This window comes from Bactrocera dorsalis, chromosome 1 (genome assembly GCF_023373825.1).
Source record: "Bactrocera dorsalis isolate Fly_Bdor chromosome 1, ASM2337382v1, whole genome shotgun sequence".
NCBI classification, from domain to species: domain Eukaryota; kingdom Metazoa; phylum Arthropoda; class Insecta; order Diptera; family Tephritidae; genus Bactrocera; species Bactrocera dorsalis.
In genome coordinates this window covers 53,344,296-53,370,158 of record NC_064303.1, presented here as the reverse complement: position 1 = coordinate 53,370,158, position 25,863 = coordinate 53,344,296, and the positions used below count along the sequence as shown (strand labels likewise).

The 25,863-nt window shown below is 41.4% G+C and overlaps 1 protein-coding gene across 8 annotated transcripts in view; it reads right to left on the bottom strand.

Annotated features, from left to right (window-relative positions):
* Window positions 1–25,863, bottom strand: part of LOC115066231 (transcription initiation factor IIB) — a 159,829-nt gene that overhangs the window by 117,895 nt on the left and 16,071 nt on the right. The gene's annotated exons all lie outside the window — the stretch shown is intronic.

Sequence of the window (25,863 nt, the reverse complement as noted above, 5' to 3'; positions counted from 1 at the left end):
CGGCCATTATTTGATTGAGTAGTTATGGGGGGAAGTTTCCTTAACTTTTGACATTTCCTTAATTGTGAATTAAGGTATTTGTTTTTATTATACTCAACTTGAGTTGGTATGGTTGTGACTAGTTCTGTGACTAGTCCATTTTTTGCTTCGCTGTGCAGCGTTTGAGATTTTTGTGCTATTGAGCAGCATGGTGTCTCTTGGCAATTTTTAGTATTTTGTGTTTTAGGATTTGCTTTTGCAATTAAATCTGAGGATCTTTGTGTATAAGAGCTTCTTTGGGGTGAGCTAGGAAATGTGCTGTAGTGAAGCATATGGTGTTTTTTGTGACAATATAAGCAGTTGAATTTGCTTTTGCAATTTTTATATGTGTGCGCATGTGACAAGCAATTTGTGCATAATTTTTTTGATCTCACGAAATTGTTTCTTTCATTAATCTATAGTTTTTTAAACTTGTCGCAAGATATCAGTTTATGCCCTCTTGTGCATAGTTCGCATGACGTTTGTTTTCTTTGTTCTGATATGAACGTTTGCGTTTTGTAAAAGCTTTTGTTTAAATTTTTGTTGCTTCTAGCTTGGGGTCTATTTAAGCTTCCGTTCTGGTCGTGTTTGTTCTTAGTTTTGAGTATTTTTTCTTCTAACCTTTCCGCAATTTCATATTGGGTGGTGAGAAAATCTTCCATTTGTTGCCACGTTGGGCACTTTTTTCGTGATGAGAGCGATTGCTCCCATAGAAGTAACGACCTTTCTGGTAATGCGGCGGTGCAAATGTTTACCAGAATTGGGTCCCTATTCTGTGCACTTGACAAATTCAACATACACCTGCGGCCAAGCGTAACTTACCATTAAGAAAATTTTTAGCGAACACGTGTTCTATCACTCATTGTAACGGTACTTGTTGCGGTAATGGAATTTTTCCGTTAAGTTTTAACGAAATGATCTTTGACTTACACAAATATAAAATAATAAAAAAAAAAAACAAGTTGTGTCAAACATATATCAATCGTTATGTCGGGAGGCATACAAAATGAGCTCCAAAAACAAACGACTTGCTCGCGATGAAAAAGTGGTTATTTTCACTTTGGCAGAAGAAGGAGTTTCATGTAGAGAAATTTCTAGAAGAATCGGCTGTAGTCATCCCTCGGTGCTCAATTTATTAAAAAAAAAGAATCAGGAGGACCACTTGGAGACAAAGAAAAGAACAGGTATGAGAAGGAAGACAACCAGTCGAACTGACAGCGTTATAGATATATATATATATATATATATATATATCTATATATTCCCCGTATTCTATTAAATCCATAAAAAAGTTACCCAAAGAACGAAAAAATTGAAAATAGTGAAAAAAATCAAGTGGTAAGTTACGCTTGGCCGCGGGTGTATTTATAATTTGTCAAAATTTGAAATTTATCAAGCATTTCGTGTTCTGTGTCTGAAATAAAAAGCTCTTTTCTTTATAAGTTGTTAAGATGTCATATGCTCTTGACAGTGCTCGTTATGAATTAAATATCTGTTTGTGCATCTTGTTGTGAAAATGGAAGATATGTTATTATTGTTAAACGAAGATGAAAATTGTGAGAATGGGAATCGCGCGCGGCATTTAAAATGTTTACGTGATGATAGCAATCCATTTTCTTTGAGTGAGAATACCTTTGCGCAAAATTTTCGATTAACTCGTGAAATTTACCGTCACTACCTTTAACTCTAAGAGTTCTAGCAGCTTTGAACTTCTTTGGACACGGCTCATACCAGTAATGTGTAGGTAACAAGGCAAGTTGACGTGCCCATGAGTCAGTCGTCCATTTCGAGAAATCTGCGGGCTGTAGCAAAACTTATTGTGAAAGTGAGGAGGAAAATTTTATAAAATCGGGGCAAGTATTAATAACATACTAATTTAAGTAAATTTATTTGAAATATATTCCAGATTTTTTAGAAAATTTGGAATAAAAACATCAATTAACTGCACGCATATTGCTATCAATATAATTTGAATAGAAATCAGCCGTTGTTATTTACATTATTTTGTTCACCACACGTGTGGGGAGAAGCTTTGCGAATTGAAGCTTTTTCTTTTATCAAGATTGTCACAGAATACCAAAATATTTCTCGCTTGATAAATATTTGAGTTAATTGTCAATATTTTATTAATTTGTCAAATGCACAGAATAGGGGTGTTAATGTCGATAGAACCGACAAACAGTTAGAAACAGTGGATTGTAGTGTTACAAATTCTTCACTTGTTTCTTTCTTGATTTTAAGCAAGTTTAATAGTGTCGTTACTTGCTTATCGACCAATATTCTTTCGTTTTCATAACGTGCTTTAAGAGCTTCCCAAGCAAAATTGAAATTTTCGTCATTGAGAGCGAACTGTTTGACTATTACGTCTGCTTGACCTTTCGTTTTGTATCTGAGGTGATACAATTTTTGCGCTTGTGATAATTAAGGATGGTTTATGTACACGGCCGTGAACATGTCCCGGAAGGGCGGCCATTCTTCATAACCTCCGTAAAAGGTTTCTGTGTCACATGCGGGCAACTCGAGTTGGATGCCTGAACTTGCCTTCTGACTGTCTTCTTGTGGCAGCTCTACTCTCGGATGTGGAGTAGGTGCAATTGCTTCAATTAGCTTTAATTGATCGGAGATCATAGCTTTCGTTTCTTCATACTGGTCCAAGCAGTTTTCGTAAATATCGTAAGCCGATGATTTAAAATTTTGAGGTAGATCTGAATCGTCAGATTCTACAATGGCGTCATGAGCCGATTGGAGGCGAGTCCAAAAATTTTTAAGATTTTGGCCTTTTACTTCTAATAACGATTCCGAGTTTTCGTGAATCGGTGAAACGGCAAATCTAGTGCAGCATCTTGTTAAACTGTCACTTTCTGAAATGAATTCAATAGCCTGCTTTGAGCGCGTAGCTCCAGGTGTACTTTGATTTTTGTTATTAACCATTATTGTTATATTATATATTAAAATATTTGTCAAAATGAACTAAATTTTTCTCAGTGTAAACCGATTTGTAGCATTTAATCGAAGCGATATAGTGTAATTGTATACTCTTTTTAAATAAATAAGAGTTTTTTCAGATTATATCGGGTAAAAACGTATATTTTATTATTATCGTTTTTTATTTACTTGCAATGGTATTATTTTTATTTATATTTTATTTTGAATTGATAATTACTATTAACCCGCGTTTTTTATATATCAAAATATTTGATGTCCGAATATTTTGAATTTAGGTACACCCTAATACCTGGTCTTGTATGTGCTTATGTTTTGTGCAGTTGAGAGCTCGTTGCAGAGATCAATGCGCTATTTACATATGTATGCACGAATTGTTTGTGTGATTTTATGATTATGTTTTATTCGTAAGCAATTGAGAGCTCGTTAGAGAGATCAATTTGCTTTTTGGATGCAATCCTGCTTGTTTTTGTTTGCCAAAGAACAAGAGGTATTGCCATATAATTGCCAATGTGGACTTATAGCATGTGTGTGTACAAATGTGTTAAGAAATATTTTGCATAGTTCTTGCAAAGTATGTATATTTTGTTGTTATTTATTTTTCTTCTTTTGAGGGAGAGAGGTACTTGAAAAAGCTATTTTCTCTTATGTACATATGTATATGTTTATATTTAAATAAATATGCACTTTTACAATTAGAACCCTCGTCTAATATGTATTATAAATATATGTATGTTTGTAAATGTATGTATACATATATATTTTGCGCTTGGCAATTATGCATATGTATGTATGTAAGTATGTTATATGTACATATATGTATATGAATGTTTCCACTAAATATATATGCATATATGTATGTAAATTTAGTTATTTTTATTTTGTTTGTATTTTTGTCTTTTCTATACTAAGTACATATACGAGTATACAATCCCGCTTACTGTTTTATTATGCAGAAAGGGTTTGCCGGAAATTTTTCGCAAGTAATTGATCAAATTTTAGTTGCTTTTGGTAACTTGTGGTGTTTCGATAACAAAAAGGTAAGCTTTTATGCCTTTTTTATATTTGACATACATTACCTTAAGCGCTAAATTTTTTTTTTTTTTTGCCGTTAAAGCGGATTTTAATTACAGGTATTATATCAACTACAATTTTGGGCATACATATGTGCATATATTAAATTAATAAAGGACATAATACGCTCACGCTCTCTTCACATTTTTTTTTTTTTACCTCACAGACATATGTGTATACATATATGTATTGTTGTTTTGGTTTGTTTGTGTGGGTCACTGCTTCTTTTCTTTTTGTTTTTTTTTTGTGTCACTGCACTATGTTCACGCACTTTCTTTTGATTTTTTGTCCCACAATTGGTTTTGATTGCAATTGCAATTTTCGAATGTTAAGAACCGATCGTAATCGACTTCGACTACTGGGATCGATTCCGAAAAATCGACTATTTTACGAGAAAACTCGGTTCTCGATAATTTATATGGAAAACAGAAAATTTGAAATAGGCACCTCTTAATATTAATATTAGGAGCTCATCTTTTGAGTGACTTTTTTTTTTACACATTTTCGAAAGTTTTGAGCCTGTTTTTCAGTTGAAAAAAAAGGTTGCCTCAGAATGACACACCCTAATATGTATGTATATAGGTAGAAGAGTTGGATCGCTGTCGGCGCGGGTGGAACGATGACGATCGAAAAGAAGTGGGAACTCCGCGGCCCAGTATAGAAGCGAAAGTGTGAAAATTGTGGCTGGGCGGCTTGTGCAGAACGAATTGATGACCGAATTGTATCTGCTTTCTCCTTGTCCATCCTTTTTTATGAGTGAGTGTATAGGTATGGTGAGTTGTTTTAATGTCATCAGCTGTGGTGAATTAAGCTGTCTTGTTAGAGTGCGCCAGTTTTCCCGAGGAGCGTGGGTGGATGCTTAACTCATTTAAACAACTTTGTTCACTTCATACACTTCACTCACTAAGTTCTAAAACACAACTGAAGAAGGAATCTTTCTGTGCTTGCCACCGAACCACACTCGGGGACAGCGTCACCACGCTGGCGCCCCGCTAAAACGGTACTTCTCAAAGCGACAACATGCAGACAACCAATCGCAGCACTACAACGTCCGATGCAATAATAAGAACTAAGTTCTTCTAATGAAATTCCCTAAACTGTATACACATACACTCACACACGCATACCAACATCCACACACTATTAGGGTGCGCTGACATATACCTATAAGAATTACCGACACAATTATAAGTACATATTATATAAAATATACATACATATATATTCGCAGGAGTGAAGCAGTCATTAAAAAAATTGGTTACAGCACAAAATATTAACAATAAAAACGTTTGTATGGGACAAAATTTATAAAAATGCAATATGAACAAAATTGTCCACCTTTTTTAGGTTGTGCCATTTATGTGTCTAGCTTATTATAACAAAGTTTTCGCATTTTGATGATTATTTTTTTTATCAATGAATTGCAAGTTCATTTTGTACTGTTATTGAAGACAAAAAATGAGCCTTTAAAAAAACATTTCATTGTTATTTAAAAACATTTATTTTACTCAAAACATTTAGGAGACTGTAACACAAGAAAGAAGATATAACTAAAGTGCCATTTATGTGTCGTTTTTATTGCTAATATTTTGTGCTGTAACCTTTATTTTTAATGACTGCTTCACACCTGCGACCCATACTTTCTACGAGATTCTGACAATTAGCTTTAGATTTAGCGTACCAAGTTTTTTTAAGGGCAGATCAGACATCGTCCATAGTTTTATAATCAACATTTGCAATTTCAGTCTTGACTTCATTCTATAGGTTTTCAATTGGATTTAAGTCAGGACTTTGCGCTGGCCAATCCAAAATATCTATCCTCTCTGTAAAAAATCAATTTTTTACTAGCTTCGAGGCGTGTTTGGTATCGTTGTCTTGCATAAATTTTTATTTAATTGGCATAGACTCAAAAGCATATGGTTCCATATGGTTTTTTAAAATGTGCAACTACTGAAACTTGTCCATTTTTGGCACTTATGACGATGTACAAATATTCTGCCATCTGGTCCTTTCCTGTTAACCTTTGTTTCGTCACACCAAAATACATTTTTTCAAAAATTTAAGCTTTTCTCTTAATGAGCTTTGGCGAAGATCAGTCGTTTTGAAATATTTTTTTAAAGGATTTGTTCCTTCCTCGATATGCGCCCAAACAATTTTGACTGATGCAGACGTCGTCTGACAAGTCTAGAGGTTATTTCTAAGCCCAATGATTGGTGGTCTTGGCTTCCGAATCCTGCCTTTAACTTGGGAAATTCGTTGTTGCTTTTTTACGAGAAATTTCCATTAATTTAGCAATTTCGGCCACTGCTATTGTAGTATGCTTTTAAGATCTCATTTTATATTATTTCTTTCACTGAAATACTTTTAATTATTTATTTTTTAAGAACACAAAAAATGATGTCCTTAAATTAAAATCTGCGCGAGTACTACTCCGGCGAAGTAATCTGTGCCATTTATGTATCCACTCAAAATCAGCATTAACTACGCGTAATTGATAACAGTAAACAAAAAGCAAAATATTATGGAATATATTTATTTGCAGAACTCTTTTGGTCCTTCCGGAACATGTTTACAACCGTGTACATAAACCATCCTAAATTATCACATTCATTTTTCATCACATTAAATTTCAATTTTGCTTGGGAAGCTCCTATAAGCACGTTACGAAAAAATTCATAAAACTTCAATAAACTATTTCAAATTGTTTGTCGATACTATTGGCACAGAATATTCCCACACACAATTAGGATCCCATTTTACGAAAAAATTCATATAACTTCAATAAACTGTTTCAAATTGTTTGTCGATACTATTGACACAGAATATTCCCACACACAATTAGGATCCCATTCTGGTAAATATGTATGTATATGCACAGCTGCATTACCAGAAAAATCGCTCTCATGGCGAAGGAAGTGCCTAACGTGGCAGCAACACATTATTGGATGATGCCGACATCTTTGAACGATTTTCATCGTTTCCAAGAGCCCTCAGAGTTGTTGCTTACATGTTTAAATTTATAGAGCAACTCAAAACAATTTCGCATGCCATACAGTGACGCACCTAGAGTTATAAAAGGGAAAGGTCGCACTAGTCGCATATTCTCAAGCGCGCTACTACAGCCACGATATATCATTATTAAGAGAATCGAAGCCAATTGATAAAAAGAGCTCACTCTTAGTTCTAAACCCATTTCTAGACACGAAAGGTATTTTTCGTGTCAATGGTCGGTTTGCTAATTCAAGCGTAACATACATAGTCCAGTCATTATAGTAAGTTCACCTCGGAATTCGATATATCCATTTATATGTCTGTAAATACTTGTATATTCACACCCTAAAGTTGTAGGTATACCCTACCATATGAAAACAAACCGATATTCCAGCGATACATAAAACTAATTAAATGAAAACAATAAAAAACGAGAAACACCCCAATACCAACCGTTAAAAAATAACAAACGTCAACAAGTAACAACGAAAACTAATAACAAGAAAACCCGTTAACTTCGGCTGCACCGAAGCAAATATGTATGTATACAAGGTCTGTCGCAAAAGAAACAGAACTTTTTAAATATAACTGTTTCAGGTGGCGACACCTATTGGTGAGGATATGAAATAAAAAGTTTGATCCCTTGTTGACATTTCGTAAAAATTTTAAGACAATTGGATAACTACAATCGATGTTATCAAAAAGTGACAGCAGCTTTTGGTTATCGGTCGTAAAATGCATTTTGAACAAAGAGCAAATATTAAATTTTGTCTTAAACTTGGGAACACGAAACATTTCAAATGATGAAAAAAGTTTATGGTGATTAGTGCCTATCCCGTAGTAATGTGCATGAGTAGAGGTTAAGCGATTCCAAGAAGGTCGTGAGGTCGAGAGCCATCACCGAAAAAAAGTCGTCTTCAGAAGTCAAAAATAAAGACAATGCTGATTTGTTTTTACGATTCCGAGGGTATTGTACACCGAGAGTTCGTCCCACCTAGCCAAACAATTAATTCTGTGTTTTACCTTGGTGTTATGAAGCGTCTTTTGTCACGCATTCGTCGTGCTCGACCATAATACCGTGAGGCAGGGTCCTGGCGCCCGTTGCACGATAATGCGCCGTGTCATCGGTCGACGCTTGTCACTGATTTTTTGACAAAAAACTCCATATTAACCATTAATCACTCACCCTACTCACCTAATCTGGCACCCTGCGATTTTTACCTATTTGGAAAACTTCATTTGCCCATGAAAGGACACTGGTTTCAAGACATTTCAGCTATCTAAAAGGCGACGGCCGATATTCTCAAGAGCATTCCGAAAAATTACCTTAAACACTCATTTGAAATGCTAATTGACCGGGCTAAACGCTGTATCGAAGCACATGGAAACTACTTTGAATAAAAAAATATAACTTTTGAAAAATATTAATTTTTTGTTGTTTTTTTTAACAGTCCTATCTGAGCAATTTTTTCGGAGATTATGTTATTACCTTAAGCAGTAATCCATGTCAAATTTCGTGAAGATACCACGTCAAATGCGTGCCCTTGATTCCGATCGTTCGGTCTATATGGCAACTATATCCTATAGTGAACCGATCTGAATAATTTCTTCCAATATTACATTATTTCTATGAATAATACCAAATTTCTTGAAGATATATCGTCAAATGAGGAAGTTTCCCATGCGAACATTTGATTCCGATCATTCTGTTTGTAAGGCAGCTTTATGCTATAGTTAACCGATCTGAACAATTTCTTCGGAGATTATGTTATTACCTTAAGCAGTAATAGTAGGGGAGCCCATGCGGGGATTTTCGAAGTTACTAAAGCGTGTCAGAAAATTTTATGGGGCGAAACATTGCACCTTTTTATGTACCCTTACCAAATATGAGCCCTTAATATGGAGGGGTGCGTTGGGGAGAGTTCGTCAGATTAGAGAAAAAAATCGATCCTTCGGGAAACTCGAGCGCGTCAGATTAAGAGATGGTAAATTAAATACATTAAGACGAGTGTATATTTCAATATTCTGACAGTTTGAGGGTGACCTAGAGAAATAGCAGGGTAACAAATTTATAAAAAAAAAATAAGTCACCTTAAAATACTCGAGCGCGAAAGATTTTTTTTTTTTCATTTTAAAGGTAATTCTGTCAGAATCACGAAATCTTATAATCTGACAGTTTCCATGGGGCGATACAGGTAAAATCGTCGACAAAAGGTCAGGCCATCTCAGCTGATCACCATAGCGTGGTTGTTGTTAGCAGACGCTTGACACTTTTGTTTGTTTGTGTTGTTTTCTAATTTTTTTTTCGTTTACAGCGATCAGTTTTACATCCATTGTAAAAATGAGTGACGTTAGTGTCAAATGTGTTTTCTGTGGCGAAGAAACGTATGAAAAAAACAAACAGTTTACTCTACAAACTCTAATTTTTTTTTTAATATTTAGATCTATTTTCATATTAATAAATTATTAAATTTTCTATACATATATACGTATACACTCTTTTTATTACATCCTATAACAAAAACAAGAACCAAACAGAATTCTTCCACTTTTAAATCGTCAGATTAACGATATCCCTCTATATAATTGTCAGATTATCTTTTGGGAAGACTCTGACATCAAGTTCATCCTCTTACGCGCTCGAGTATCTCAAGGTCACCTTTTTTTTACAAGTTTTAAAATCAGTCATGACTTTTGGTCACGTCGAAATTGTTAGAAATTTAAATGGCACACTGTTTAGAGGTTCATTAACATTGGCTTTGAAAATTTGACACGCTCGAATAACTTTTTTTTAACCTCTTATTACGGCCCTCCCCCTTGAATTGATTGTCAGATTAATATATATCGACTATCAGAAATACAATGCGCGTATATACCATAAATGACTGACGCGCTTGAGTATTTTTATGTGACTGTTTTTTTTTACATTTTTGAAAATAATCACCCGCTCTCCCCCCCCATTAAAATGGAAAACTTGACCTAGACTTTCTTTTTTTTTTAACGTTATCTCGACAATCTAGTAAGTCTCCATGACGCTCCACTAACTGCAAATTTAGCACTCCAGGCTCCCCTACTATAATCCATATCAAATTTCGTGAAGATACCACGTCAAATGCGAAAGTTTTCCATACAAGTCCTTGATTCCGATCGTTCGGTTTGTATGGCAGCTATATGCTATAGTGAGCCGATCTGAACAATTTCTTCGAAGATTACATTGTTGCCTTAGAATATGATCTATACCAAATTTCGTGAATATATCTTGTCAAATGCAAAAGTTTTCCATACAAGAACTTGATTCCGATCGTTTAGTTTGTATGGCAGCTACTAAGAGTACTGTATTCTCATGAAGCTTAATTAAAGGCAAAAGACGTTTTTATAAGCACTGATTAACATAAACTTCTTGATTTCACTTTTAAAGCCACACTGGCAAATGGCCTGCCATACTAGAATTTCTTTGGGAATTTGTCAAGCTATTTTTATTTTTTAATTTACCAGAAAGATTTCCCCATTTGTGTGCTGTGTAAAATTGTTGCCCCCGAATTTGTTTAAAGTCCTCTTTTACATAGGATTCATCGTCCATTACAACGCAGTTAAAATTAGGCAAGAACTTTTCATATAATTGTCCAGCACGTCGTTTTGCCAACATGTTGATTATCATTGCGGTTTGGTGCTGCATTTCGTTTGCGTACTTTCTGTACATATAATATGAAGGTGACATTTGCACTCTTTTGGCGACCTCTCGTACTGAAAGTCCAGGATTTCGTTTCAAATAGGTCAACACTTTTTTTGCTATAAGTGGAGATCCAAATCCTTGTTTTCTACCACTACCGGCCTTTATATTCAATGATAAGGAGTCACTGTATCTCTGAAGCACGAAAGGTACCGAAGATTTTGCAATTATTAATTTTTAGCCGATGTCGCTGTGAGGCACGCCTGGATTTTCCAGCTTTTTGCGCAAAACCTATTCGCGAACGTGTATATTCAATGCTGACAAATTTTATACTAACCATACTTTTCTGTGCAAATTTTGATTTTTCGGTTAAAAATTTCTAAGCTGTGCGGATTTCTATGTGACCACTTTTTTCGTGCGCACACGTTAAGTATGTTCTATAAAATATCGCCAATAAACGGTGAATGAAGTAAACCGAAGAAGTGTATCGGAAAATTAGTGACTTTTTATTTTTACATCCTACATACATATATATACTTTATAGGGTTTCGACGCTTCCTTCTGGATGTTACAAACTTCGTGACAAGTTAGTCAGAGTATAAAAATTCAATGCATCTACGATGTACTGCAGTTATGGTCAACCAAGAGCACGCTACTAAGTAATAATTATTTCTCATATACTTAAGTTAATTTTGAATTTCAAACTTCTTACGTACAGCTGCAAACGAAACCATTGGTTTTTGGAAAAAGCAAAAGAACAACTGGTAGGATGTGTAGTGCTGTGTCATAGTGAAGAGAAAGCAAGCTGCCTTCCTCGCAACGTTGCAATTGATCACAACAAATCGGCGATGGGATAGATAAGGGAAGCATTCCCAGACAAAAAGTGAGGCTAAAATGCGTGAGTACGAAAAGCCTGACAAGCTGGCCGACAGGGGTAATGCCCGAAAATTCTACGAAAAGATGCGGCAGAAGATTTTAAGACCAGAGCATACTCTTGTAGAAAGCCCAGAAGTGTACTAGTAACTGATGCCTATAGTAATGACAGTAAAAGCATAACACTAGAAAATGGCGAACCCGATTCCCGAATCATGAAAGACCAGGTTTAGGAAGATATGGCTAGCCTTGAAAACTCCATTGATGCCAAAAAGCGAAAAAGAAGAACGACTGGCACGCTGTTATAAACTCGGCTATAACCGCGTAATCGGTGTCTACGCCAATAAAGAAGATATATATTTGCAACAACTCTCACAACAGCCGGTTCTACGCCGCAGAACTGACCCGGATTTTATGTAGCCAAGGGCTGTTATTTCGATGATCTAACCACGTTTAGATAGGTAAGTCTTACCGTGCGATTCTGTACTGTGATACAGTCTCAAGTCTCTAAATTTGAGATTTTAAGTGAAGAGACAATTTTTGAGACCTCAGACGATTTTACTATTCTGTTAGCGACAGTCACAAAATCTATTACATTTTATTAATCAGAGATGTTTTTACACTTGAATGAAAATAAATCTGTCGATAACAGATATTAAATTTTCTATACAACATATTTATAAATAAAAATAAAAATATATGTTGACTTTGTTTCATAATGTTTATGAAATTTATGTAAAATTTATTTATTTTTAACTTTTTTGTGTTTGAGTTGCTTCTTCTTCTTTACTGGCGTAGACACCGCTTACGCGATTATAGCCGAGTCAACAACAGCGCGCCAATCGTTTCTTCTCTTCGCTACGTGGCGCCAATTGGATATTCCAAGCGAGGCCAGGTCCTTCTCCACTTGGTCCTTCCACCGGAGTGGAGGTCTTCCTCTTCCTCTGCTTCCCGCGGCGGGTACTGCGTCGAATACTTTCAGAGCTGGAGTGTTTTCATCCATCCGGACAACATGACCTAGCCAGCGTAGCCGCTGTCTTTTAATTCGCTGAACTATGTCGATGTCGTCGTATATCTCGTACAGCTCATCGTTCCAACGGATGCGGTATTCGCCGTGGCCAACGCGCAAAGGACCATAAATCTTCCGCAGAACTTTTCTCTCGAAAACTCGCAACGTCGACTCATCGGTTGTTGTCATCGTCCAAGCCTCTGCACCATATAGCAGGACGGGAATTATGAGCGACTTATAGAGTTTGGTTTTTGTTCGTCGAGAGAGGACTTTACTTTTCAATTGCCTACTCAGTCCGAAGTAGCACCTGTTGGCAAGAGTAATCCTGCGTCAGATTTCTAGGCTGACATTGTTGGTGGTGTTAATGCTGGTTCCAAGATAGACGAAATTATCTACAACTTCAAAGTTATGACTGTCAACAGTGACGTGAGTGCCAAGTCGCGAGTGCGACGACTGTTTGTTTGATGACAGGAGATATTTCGTCTTGCCCTCGTTCACTGCCAGACCCATTTGCGTTGCTTCCTTGTTCAGTCTGGAGAAAGCAGAACTAACGGCGTGGGTGTTGAGACCGATGATATCAATATCATCAGCATACGCCAGCAGCTGTACACTCTTATAGAAGATTGTACCTGCTCGATTAAGTTCTGCAGCTCGAATAATTTTCTCCAGCAGCAGATTGAAAAAGTTGCACGATAGGGAGTCGCCTTGTCTGAAACCTCGTTTGGTATCGAACGGCTCGGAGAGGTTCTTCCCGATCCTGACGGAGCTTTTGGTGCCGCTCAGCGTCAGTTTACACAGCCGTATCAGTTTTGCGGGGATACCAAATTCAGACATTGCGGCATAAAGGCAGCTCCTTTTCGTGCTGTCGAAAGCAGCTTTGAAATCGACGAAGAGGTGGTGTGTGTCGATTCTCCTTTCACGGGTCTTTTCCAAAATTTGGCGCATGGTGAATATCTGGTCGGTTGTTGATTTACCAGGTCTGAAGCCACACTGATAAGGTCCAATCAGTTTGTTGACGGTGGGCTTTAATCTTTCACACAATACGCTCGATAGAACCTTGTACGCGATGTTGAGGAGGCTAATCCCACGGTAGTTGGCGCAGATTGTGGGGTCTCCTTTTTTATGGATTGGGCATAGCACACTTAAATTCCAGTCGTTGGGCATGCTTTCGTCCGACCATATTTTACAAAGAAGCTGATGCATGCTCCTTATCAGTTCTTTGCCGCCGTGTTTGAATAGCTCGGCCGGCAATCCATCGGCCCCTGCCGCTTTGTTGTTCTTCAGGCGGGTGATTGCTATTCGAACTTCTTCATGGTCGGGTAATGGAACGTCTGCTCAATCGTCATCGATTGGGGAATCGGGTTCGCCTTCTCCCGGTGTTGTGCTTTCACTGCCATTCAGCAGGCTGGAGAAGTGTTCCCTCCATAATCTAAGTATGCTCTGGGCATCGGTGGCTAGATCACCTTTGGGAGTTCTACAGGAGTATGCTCCGGTCTTGAAACCTTCTGTAAGCCGCCGCATCTTTTCGTAGAATTTTCGAGCATTACCCCTGTCGGCCAGCTTATCGAGCTGTTCGTACTCACGCATTTCGGCCTCTTTCTTCTTCTGTCTGCAAATGCGTCTCGCTTCCCTCTTCAACTCTCGGTATCTATCCCATCCCGCGCGTGTTGTGGTCGATCGTAACGTTGCGAGGTAGGCAGCCTGTTTTCTCTCCGCTGCGACACGGCACTCCTCGTCGTACCAGCTGTTCTTTTGCACTTTCCGAAAACCAATGGTTTCAGTTGCAGCTGTACGTAAGGAGTTTGAAATGCCGTCCCACAGTTCCCTTATACCGAATTGTTGATGAGTGCTCTCAGAGAGCAGGAGTGCAAGCCGAGTAGAAAAACGTTCGGCTGTCTGTTGTGATTGCAGCTTCTCGACGTCGAACCTTCCTTGTGTTTGTTGGCGTGCGTTTTTTGCTGCACAGAGGCGGGTGCGAATTTTGGCTGCAACAATATAGTGGTCCGAGTCGATGTTAGGACCTCGGAGCGCACGCACATCTAAAACACTGGAGACGTGTCTTCCGTCTATCACAACATGATCGATCTGGCTGGTGGTTTTTCGATCCGGAGACAGCCAGGTAGCTTGATGTATCTTCTTATGCTGGAATCTAGTACTACAGATAACCATATTTCGGGCCCCGGCGAAGTCGATCAGCCTCAACCCATTTGGGGATGTTTCGTCGTGGAGGCTGAATTTACCGACCGTAGTGCCAAAGATACCTTCTTTGCCCACCCTGGCGTTAAAGTCGCCAAGCACGATTTTGACATCGTGGCGGGGACATCTCTCATAAGTGCGCTCCAAGCACTCATAAAAGGCATCTTTGGTCACATCGTCCTTCTCTTCCGTCGGGGCGTGGGCGCAAATCAGCGATATGTTGAAGAACCTCGCTTTGATGCGGATTGTGGCTAGACGTTCATTCACCGCAGTGAATGATAGTACTCGGCGACGGAGTCTCTCTCCCACCACGAATCCAACACCAAACTTGCGCTCCTTTATATGGCCACTGTAGTAAATGTCACAAGGACCTACTTGTCTCTGTCCTTGTCCCGTCCATCGCATTTCTTGGACGGTGGTGATGTCAGCCTTTATTTTCACGAGGACATCAACCAGCTGGGCAGCGGCACCTTCCCAATTAAGGGACCGGACATTCCAGGTGCATGCCATCAATTCGTAGTCCTTATTTCGTTTGCCATGGTCGTCATCAAAAGGGGGGTCACTCATCCGAGGCTTGTTGTTCCTTTTCATTGGGGGTGTTTTTTTTACGTGGCGGGTCCCAAACCCAGCGCACAACCCTATGCAGGGGATGTTTCACCTTCTCACGTTAGCTCGCCTTCAAACGGATGTTCTTAGGCTACCCAGAGGATACTTGGTCAAAGACCGGAAGTCGTGAGCTGCTTGAGTCATATGTAAAAGAATCGTTTCTGGCCACTCCCAAGTGAATGGCGATCAGAGAACTTGTCTCACTTGCGTGAACTTCTACACATGACTCCATCATTGAGTTGCTTACAAAATATAAAAATACGACAATCGAGTAATACCTATGATGATCTCTATTCAGTATTTTCAAAATGACAAACAAGAGCCCTTTTTAGTATTGTGACCTGCTAACTACCAGGTCTCAAATTTGAGGCAGTATTTTGAGACTAACGCTAGAGACTGTTTAGTGAATAGTAACTAGTCACAAATTGAGAATTTACCTCAAGATGTCTCAAATAGAGACTAGAGACTGGTTACAGAATCCCACTATTAAGTAGTTTAAGTTTGCTGTCACTGGAGCAACGCTTTGCAGCAGGGTTGCTCCGTATCCTCCTGACTCGTGCTGGCATTGATTCCAACTCGGACCCGGAGGAATTTTTCTGCCACGTTTGCGTTTATCCAAACTCCACCTCGGTCAGGTGTAATACATGCAATGGATGGAAGCATCTGAAGACTTGCTCTGGCCTTAAGATACACAGGGAGTCGACCACAAGTTACGTAGCCTCATGTTGCCAACGCATTAATGCGCGTTTTGCATCTACGGCTGTGCAACCTGCTCTTAATTCGCGCACTGCGCCCCCAATTCACCAAAGGGCCTAACAGAGGACCTCCAGGGTCCATAGGAGCTCAAACGGGCATCATGACTCCCATTTTGATCTGTCAAATGATCGCACCAAGTGGTGGTCTGATAAATAGCATAACCTTGTGACCTATACTAATTCTCGCATCAGACCACCTACACAGAATTATCTCGATCGAGAAACCTCCCGATTTTGTGTTTGTGGACAACCGTACCTTCGTTAAATTTAAGAAAGCTAACAGGGTCGGCTTCACAGAATTTACTAAGAACACCTTCACCACTTTATCCATTGCTACGGATGTAACCGTTGGCGAACGTCGGTTCTGCAAGGTGATCGCATCAGCTCGCTTCAGCCCGGCTAGAAGAATTGTTTTAGCTAACGAGTGCCAAACCGTACGCCATGCCGTTCCCGGTGATTCCCGAATAAGGGATCTTAATTTGGAGATTGGTAAATTAACACAAGCGGACGAATAGATAGAGCATTTAAAGTCCTGCAACCTCTCCGCCATGCTATTTTAGCCGGCAATTTACACTGCACCTTTCGGTAGACAAAACTAAACCAAAAGACTACGCACCACTTACTTTCAATGATGAGGAGGTTCAGAATGTTATCAATAAAGGAAAATCATCCAAATCCATTGGCCCTGATGGAATCAACATACAGCGTGGGCCCGAATAACTGTCGCACTTTTTCGAAGCAACGTTAGGTTGGCGTAAGTGTACAGAATTTTGTTAACGTTACATTTTTGTGTTCCTTATTTTATTGTGAAATTAATAGAGCAGTTTTTTGACCTGATCAGTAGTTCTTAAAATTTGTGAGTGATGGAAGCAAAAAGAGACTTAGTGCAAAAATTACACAAAATACAAATTGTTAAATTGCTGAAAGACATTGATGTAAACCGGAGATTTGTCCAACACACTGTGGTTCGATTTAAGAGAACTGGAAGTGTTAAAATATCCAAAAAACCTGGACGAAAAAGAAGTATAAGAACACCTGATCTGGTAAAGAATGTGCGTGAAAGGATAAGGCCAAATTGTGCTAGATCAGCTCGAAATCTAGCTAAAGAGTTGAAGGTGAGCCGGAAAACCATCCGAAATGTTTTAAAGGAGGACTTGGGGACATAAACCTTACAAAAGGAAGAGGATTCATGGCCTTACGGAGCGTCAGAAGAAAATGCGACGGGAAAGAAGTGGTTTATTACTTCAGCGGCATGCAAGTTGCAATATTGTGTTCTCTGATGAAAAACTATTCATATTGCAAAAAAGTCACAATCCTCAGAATGATCACGTGTATGCAACAAGTATGCAGGATATCTTCTTCTTCTTCTTAATTGGCGTAGACACCGCTTACGCGATGATAGCCGAGTTAACAACCGCGCGCCAGTCGTTTCTTCTTTTCGCTACGTGGCGCCAATTGGATATTCCAAGCGAAGCCAGGTCCTTCTCCACTTGGTCCTTCCAACGGAGTGGAGGTCTTCCTCTTCCTCTGCTTCCCCCGGCGGGTACTGCGTCGAATACTTTCAGAGCTGGAGTGTTTTAATCCATCCGGACAACATGACCTAGCCAGCGTAGCCGCTGTCTTTTAATTCGCTGAACTTGGTCAATGTCGTCGTATATCTCGTACAGCTCATCGTTCCATCGAATGCGATATTCGCCGTGGCCAACGCGCAAAGGACCATAAATCTTTCGCAGAATTTCGATGATATCAATATCATCGGCATACGCCAGCAGCTGTACACTCTTATAGAAGATTGTACCTGCTCGATTAAGTTCTGCAGCTCGAATAATTTTCTCCAGCAGCAGATTGAAAAAGTTGCACGATAGGGAGTCGCCTTGTCTGAAACCTCGTTTGGTATCGAACGGCTCGGAGAGGTTCTTCCCGATCCTGACGGAGCTTTTGGTGCCGCTCAGCGTCAGTTTACACAGCCGTATCAGTTTTGCGGGGATACCAAATTCAGACATTGCGGCATAAAGGCAGCTCCTTTTCGTGCTGTCGAAAGCAGCTTTGAAATCGACGAAGAGGTGGTGTGTGTCGATTCTCCTTTCACGGGTCTTTTCCAAAATTTGGCGCATGGTGAATATCTGGTCGGTTGTTGATTTACCAGGTCTGAAGCCACACTGATAAGGTCCAATCAGTTTGTTGACGGTGGGCTTTAATCTTTCACACAATACGCTCGATAGAACCTTGTACGCGATGTTGAGGAGGCTAATCCCACGGTAGTTGGCGCAGATTGTGGGGTCTCCTTTTTTATGGATTGGGCATAGCACACTTAAATTCCAGTCGTTGGGCATGCTTTCGTCCGACCATATTTTACAAAGAAGCTGATGCATGCTCCTTATCAGTTCTTTGCCGCCGTGTTTGAATAGCTCGGCCGGCAATCCATCGGCCCCTGCCGCTTTGTTGTTCTTCAGGCGGGTGATTGCTATTCGAACTTCTTCATGGTCGGGTAATGGAACGTCTGCTCAATCGTCATCGATTGGGGAATCGGGTTCGCCTTCTCCCGGTGTTGTGCTTTCACTGCCATTCAGCAGGCTGGAGAAGTGTTCCCTCCATAATCTAAGTATGCTCTGGGCATCGGTGGCTAGATCACCTTTGGGAGTTCTACAGGAGTATGCTCCGGTCTTGAAACCTTCTGTAAGCCGCCGCATCTTTTCGTAGAATTTTCGAGCATTACCCCTGTCGGCCAGCTTATCGAGCTGTTCGTACTCACGCATTTCGGCCTCTTTCTTCTTCTGTCTGCAAATGCGTCTCGCTTCCCTCTTCAACTCTCGGTATCTATCCCATCCCGCGCGTGTTGTGGTCGATCGTAACGTTGCGAGGTAGGCAGCCTGTTTTCTCTCCGCTGCGACACGGCACTCCTCGTCGTACCAGCTGTTCTTTTGCACTTTCCGAAAACCAATGGTTTCAGTTGCAGCTGTACGTAAGGAGTTTGAAATGCCGTCCCACAGTTCCCTTATACCGAATTGTTGATGAGTGCTCTCAGAGAGCAGGAGTGCAAGCCGAGTAGAAAAACGTTCGGCTGTCTGTTGTGATTGCAGCTTCTCGACGTCGAACCTTCCTTGTGTTTGTTGGCGTGCGTTTTTTGCTGCACAGAGGCGGGTGCGAATTTTGGCTGCAACAATATAGTGGTCCGAGTCGATGTTAGGACCTCGGAGCGCACGCACATCTAAAACACTGGAGACGTGTCTTCCGTCTATCACAACATGATCGATCTGGCTGGTGGTTTTTCGATCCGGAGACAGCCAGGTAGCTTGATGTATCTTCTTATGCTGGAATCTAGTACTACAGATAACCATATTTCGGGCCCCGGCGAAGTCGATCAGCCTCAACCCATTTGGGGATGTTTCGTCGTGGAGGCTGAATTTACCGACCGTAGTGCCAAAGATACCTTCTTTGCCCACCCTGGCGTTAAAGTCGCCAAGCACGATTTTGACATCGTGGCGGGGACATCTCTCATAAGTGCGCTCCAAGCACTCATAAAAGGCATCTTTGGTCACATCGTCCTTCTCTTCCGTCGGGGCGTGGGCGCAAATCAGCGATATGTTGAAGAACCTCGCTTTGATGCGGATTGTGGCTAGACGTTCATTCACCGCAGTGAATGATAGTACTCGGCGACGGAGTCTCTCTCCCACCACGAATCCAACACCAAACTTGCGCTCCTTTATATGGCCACTGTAGTAAATGTCACAAGGACCTACTTGTCTCTGTCCTTGTCCCGTCCATCGCATTTCTTGGACGGTGGTGATGTCAGCCTTTATTTTCACGAGGACATCAACCAGCTGGGCAGCGGCACCTTCCCAATTAAGGGACCGGACATTCCAGGTGCATGCCATCAATTCGTAGTCCTTATTTCGTTTGCCATGGTCGTCATCAAAAGGGGGGTCACTCATCCGAGGCGTGTTGGTCCTTTTTCATTGGGGGTGTTTTTTTTACGTGGCGGGTCCCAAACCCAGCGCACAACCCTATGCAGGGGATGTTTCACCTTCTCACGTTAGCTCGCCTTCAAACGGATGTTCTTAGGCTACCCAGAGGATACTTGGTCAAAGACCGGAAGTCGTGAGCTGCTTGAGTCATATGTAAAAGAATCGTTTCTGGCCACTCCCAAGTGAATGGCGATCAGAGAACTTGTCTCACTTGCGTGAACTTCTACACATGACTCCATCATTGAGTTGCTTACAAAATATAAAAATACGACAATCGAGTAATACCTATGATGATCTCTATTCAGTATTTTCAAAATGACAAACAAGAGCCCTTTTTAGTATTGTGACCTGCTAACTACCAGGTCTCAAATTTGAGGCAGTATTTTGAGACTAACGCTAGAGACTGTTTAGTGAATAGTAACTAGTCACAAATTGAGAATTTACCTCAAGATGTCTCAAATAGAGACTAGAGACTGGTTACAGAATCCCACTATTAAGTAGTTTAAGTTTGCTGTCACTGGAGCAACGCTTTGCAGCAGGGTTGCTCCGTATCCTCCTGACTCGTGCTGGCATTGATTCCAACTCGGACCCGGAGGAATTTTTCTGCCACGTTTGCGTTTATCCAAACTCCACCTCGGTCAGGTGTAATACATGCAATGGATGGAAGCATCTGAAGACTTGCTCTGGCCTTAAGATACACAGGGAGTCGACCACAAGTTACGTAGCCTCATGTTGCCAACGCATTAATGCGCGTTTTGCATCTACGGCTGTGCAACCTGCTCTTAATTCGCGCACTGCGCCCCCAATTCACCAAAGGGCCTAACAGAGGACCTCCAGGGTCCATAGGAGCTCAAACGGGCATCATGACTCCCATTTTGATCTGTCAAATGATCGCACCAAGTGGTGGTCTGATAAATAGCATAACCTTGTGACCTATACTAATTCTCGCATCAGACCACCTACACAGAATTATCTCGATCGAGAAACCTCCCGATTTTGTGTTTGTGGACAACCGTACCTTCGTTAAATTTAAGAAAGCTAACAGGGTCGGCTTCACAGAATTTACTAAGAACACCTTCACCACTTTATCCATTGCTACGGATGTAACCGTTGGCGAACGTCGGTTCTGCAAGGTGATCGCATCAGCTCGCTTCAGCCCGGCTAGAAGAATTGTTTTAGCTAACGAGTGCCAAACCGTACGCCATGCCGTTCCCGGTGATTCCCGAATAAGGGATCTTAATTTGGAGATTGGTAAATTAACACAAGCGGACGAATAGATAGAGCATTTAAAGTCCTGCAACCTCTCCGCCATGCTATTTTAGCCGGCAATTTACACTGCACCTTTCGGTAGACAAAACTAAACCAAAAGACTACGCACCACTTACTTTCAATGATGAGGAGGTTCAGAATGTTATCAATAAAGGAAAATCATCCAAATCCATTGGCCCTGATGGAATCAACATACAGCGTGGGCCCGAATAACTGTCGCACTTTTTCGAAGCAACGTTAGGTTGGCGTAAGTGTACAGAATTTTGTTAACGTTACATTTTTGTGTTCCTTATTTTATTGTGAAATTAATAGAGCAGTTTTTTGACCTGATCAGTAGTTCTTAAAATTTGTGAGTGATGGAAGCAAAAAGAGACTTAGTGCAAAAATTACACAAAATACAAATTGTTAAATTGCTGAAAGACATTGATGTAAACCGGAGATTTGTCCAACACACTGTGGTTCGATTTAAGAGAACTGGAAGTGTTAAAATATCCAAAAAACCTGGACGAAAAAGAAGTATAAGAACACCTGATCTGGTAAAGAATGTGCGTGAAAGGATAAGGCCAAATTGTGCTAGATCAGCTCGAAATCTAGCTAAAGAGTTGAAGGTGAGCCGGAAAACCATCCGAAATGTTTTAAAGGAGGACTTGGGGACATAAACCTTACAAAAGGAAGAGGATTCATGGCCTTACGGAGCGTCAGAAGAAAATGCGACGGGAAAGAAGTGGTTTATTACTTCAGCGGCATGCAAGTTGCAATATTGTGTTCTCTGATGAAAAACTATTCATATTGCAAAAAAGTCACAATCCTCAGAATGATCACGTGTATGCAACAAGTATGCAGGATATCTTCTTCTTCTTCTTAATTGGCGTAGACACCGCTTACGCGATGATAGCCGAGTTAACAACCGCGCGCCAGTCGTTTCTTCTTTTCGCTACGTGGCGCCAATTGGATATTCCAAGCGAAGCCAGGTCCTTCTCCACTTGGTCCTTCCAACGGAGTGGAGGTCTTCCTCTTCCTCTGCTTCCCCCGGCGGGTACTGCGTCGAATACTTTCAGAGCTGGAGTGTTTTAATCCATCCGGACAACATGACCTAGCCAGCGTAGCCGCTGTCTTTTAATTCGCTGAACTTGGTCAATGTCGTCGTATATCTCGTACAGCTCATCGTTCCATCGAATGCGATATTCGCCGTGGCCAACGCGCAAAGGACCATAAATCTTTCGCAGAATTTTTCTCTCGAAAACTCGCAACGTCGACTCATCCGCTGTTGACATCGTCCAAGCCTCTGCAATATATAGCAAGACGGGAATTATGAGAGACTTATAGAGTTTGGTTTTTGTCTGTCGAGAGAGGACTTTGCTTCTCAATTGCCTACTCAGTCCGAAGTAGCACCTGTTGGCAAGAGTTATCCTGCGTTGGATTTCTAGGCTGACATTGTTGGTGGTGTTTACGCTGGTTCCAAGATAGACGAAATTATCTACAACTTCAAAGTTATGACTGTCAACAGTGACGTGAGTGCCAAGTCGCGAGTGCGACGACTGTTTGTTTGATGACAAGAAAAATTGTTCTTGCCCACGTTCACTATCAGACGCATTTGCTTCGCTTCCTTGTGCAGTCTGGAGAAATTAGAACTAACGGCGCGGGTGTTGAGGCCAATTATATCAATGTCATCCCCATACGCCAGCAATTGTACTATCTTTTAAAAGATTGTACCTGCTCGATTAAGTTCTGCAGCTCGAATAATTTTCTCCAGCAGCAGATTGAAAAAGTTGCACGATAGGGAGTCGCCTTGTCTGAAACCTCGTTTGGTATCGAACGGCTCGGAGAGGTTCTTCCCGATCCTGACGGAGCTTTTGGTGCCGCTCAGCGTCAGTTTACACAGCCGTATCAGTTTTGCGGGGATACCAAATTCAGACATTGCGGCATAAAGGCAGCTCCTTTTCGTGCTGTCGAAAGCAGCTTTGAAATCGACGAAGAGGTGGTGTGTGTCGATTCTCCTTTCACGGGTCTTTTCCAAAATTTGGCGCATGGTGAATATCTGGTCGGTTGTTGATTTACCAGGTCTGAAGCCACACTGATAAGGTCCAATCAGTTTGTTGACGGTGGGCTTTAATCTTTCACACAATACGCTCGATAGAACCTTGTACGCGATGTTGAGGAGGCTAATCCCACGGTAGTTGGCGCAGATTGTGGGGTCTCCTTTTTTATGGATTGGGCATAGCACACTTAAATTCCAGTCGTTGGGCATGCTTTCGTCCGACCATATTTTACAAAGAAGCTGATGCATGCTCCTTATCAGTTCTTTGCCGCCGTGTTTGAATAGCTCGGCCGGAATCCATCGGCCCCTGCCGCTTTGTTGTTCTTCAGGCGGGTGATTGCTATTCGAACTTCTTCATGGTCGGGTAATGGAACGTCTGCTCAATCGTCATCGATTGGGGAATCGGGTTCGCCTTCTCCCGGTGTTGTGCTTTCACTGCCATTCAGCAGGCTGGAGAAGTGTTCCCTCCATAATCTAAGTATGCTCTGGGCATCGGTGGCTAGATCACCTTTGGGAGTTCTACAGGAGTATGCTCCGGTCTTGAAACCTTCTGTAAGCCGCCGCATCTTTTCGTAGAATTTTCGAGCATTACCCCTGTCGGCCAGCTTATCGAGCTGTTCGTACTCACGCATTTCGGCCTCTTTCTTCTTCTGTCTGCAAATGCGTCTCGCTTCCCTCTTCAACTCTCGGTATCTATCCCATCCCGCGCGTGTTGTGGTCGATCGTAACGTTGCGAGGTAGGCAGCCTGTTTTCTCTCCGCTGCGACACGGCACTCCTCGTCGTACCAGCTGTTCTTTTGCACTTTCCGAAAACCAATGGTTTCAGTTGCAGCTGTACGTAAGGAGTTTGAAATGCCGTCCCACAGTTCCCTTATACCGAATTGTTGATGAGTGCTCTCAGAGAGCAGGAGTGCAAGCCGAGTAGAAAAACGTTCGGCTGTCTGTTGTGATTGCAGCTTCTCGACGTCGAACCTTCCTTGTGTTTGTTGGCGTGCGTTTTTTGCTGCACAGAGGCGGGTGCGAATTTTGGCTGCAACAATATAGTGGTCCGAGTCGATGTTAGGACCTCGGAGCGCACGCACATCTAAAACACTGGAGACGTGTCTTCCGTCTATCACAACATGATCGATCTGGCTGGTGGTTTTTCGATCCGGAGACAGCCAGGTAGCTTGATGTATCTTCTTATGCTGGAATCTAGTACTACAGATAACCATATTTCGGGCCCCGGCGAAGTCGATCAGCCTCAACCCATTTGGGGATGTTTCGTCGTGGAGGCTGAATTTACCGACCGTAGTGCCAAAGATACCTTCTTTGCCCACCCTGGCGTTAAAGTCGCCAAGCACGATTTTGACATCGTGGCGGGGACATCTCTCATAAGTGCGCTCCAAGCACTCATAAAAGGCATCTTTGGTCACATCGTCCTTCTCTTCCGTCGGGGCGTGGGCGCAAATCAGCGATATGTTGAAGAACCTCGCTTTGATGCGGATTGTGGCTAGACGTTCATTCACCGCAGTGAATGATAGTACTCGGCGACGGAGTCTCTCTCCCACCACGAATCCAACACCAAACTTGCGCTCCTTTATATGGCCACTGTAGTAAATGTCACAAGGACCTACTTGTCTCTGTCCTTGTCCCGTCCATCGCATTTCTTGGACGGTGGTGATGTCAGCCTTTATTTTCACGAGGACATCAACCAGCTGGGCAGCGGCACCTTCCCAATTAAGGGACCGGACATTCCAGGTGCATGCCATCAATTCGTAGTCCTTATTTCGTTTGCCATGGTCGTCATCAAAAGGGGGGTCACTCATCCGAGGCTTGTTGTTCCTTTTCATTGGGGGTGTTTTTTTTACGTGGCGGGTCCCAAACCCAGCGCACAACCCTATGCAGGGGATGTTTCACCTTCTCACGTTAGCTCGCCTTCAAGCGAATGTTCTTAGGCTTCCCAGAGGATACTTGGTCAAAGAGCGGAAGTCGTGAGCTGCTTGAGTCATATGCAAAAGAATCGTTTCTGGCCACTCCCAAGTGAATGGCGATCAGAGAACTTTCCTCACTTGCGTGAACTTCTACACATGACCATCCTCCTCATGCAGGATATCCCAACAGATAAATTAGCCGTTCAGAGATATCAAAACAAAACGTCTGTCATGGTATGGGGGGCCATATCCAAAAAAGGCAAGCTCCCGCTCCTTTTTATTGAGAAAGGTGTCAAAATCAATGCACAATATTATTTGGATGAAGTGCTTGTCAATCATTTTTACCCTCATGCATCTGAGCTCTTCGGCAACGAACCATATTGCTTCCAGCAAGACTCTGCTCCGGCTCATAAAGCAAGAAGTGTTCAGCGCTGGTGCAAGGATAATTTGCGATGTTCTATTTCGATTGATGAATGGGCTCCATCTTCTCCGGATCTGAATCCATTGGATTTCAGTATATGGGGATACATGCTTGACAAATTA